This window comes from Nannochloropsis gaditana (assembly GCF_000240725.1).
Source record: "Nannochloropsis gaditana CCMP526 unplaced genomic scaffold scaffold743, whole genome shotgun sequence".
NCBI classification, from domain to species: Eukaryota; class Eustigmatophyceae; order Eustigmatales; family Monodopsidaceae; genus Microchloropsis; species Microchloropsis gaditana.
In genome coordinates, this window is record NW_005803210.1 from 10,807 (window position 1) to 11,602 (window position 796).

The window sequence follows — 796 nt, forward strand, 5'->3', positions numbered from 1 at the left end:
AAAAGAGTAGAAACTCTCTATTACCTCGTGGCCACGACGGTTCACCTATTCGTGGCTACGACGGTTCACATATGTATTGGTTCTCAATCCCTTTTTCGTGGATAAGTGGGTCCCGTCGGACGGCGGACCATCGATACGGCGGAAACTACCTGGAATCGTACGCAGCCGGAAGAAGGGCGTTCTTACTCGAGAGTCCTCTTTCCAAGCAAGCGGACCACTGGTACAGCAAAAGCGTCTCTTGCGTGCCACCGTTATGGCACCATCTACCTGGGAGTCGGCCCCAAAGGGCATTTCACGGTAGGAAAGGCTTTTTTTGGTCCTCTTTATTTTTCCCTTTCTCCGCTCTGATAATTTTCATTAATTAGCCTTCCAGACCGCACGGTTGTTTCCCGACATTTCAACTGCAATGTCAACATCCCTCTTCTGTTTTCTCTCATCGATGACTTTCCTTGGCTTTTTTCCTCTCCTCTCCCTCAATCTCTACCTCTTTCTACCGTCGCTTCCTGCCCCTGCCCCAAGTCTCTTCATGTTGCAGAGTAAGCGGGGCCTCCACGAGCTCGCAGGCCGAATGCAAAAACTCACCAAAGTACTCGACGCCCTCAAAAGTGCGTACATGCAAAATGATGAAAGGCGGGGGGGGAAAGGACGGGGAAGGAAGGCTTTCGGGCCAAACCAAGCGGGGAGGTGCGGGACGGGCAAGTCTTGGCCGTCGAGCGACTGCACCGAGCCTGTGCATGCCAAAGAAGGAACCATGGGGTTTGAGCCTAGGACATATTTGAAGAAAAAAAAAGCTGAT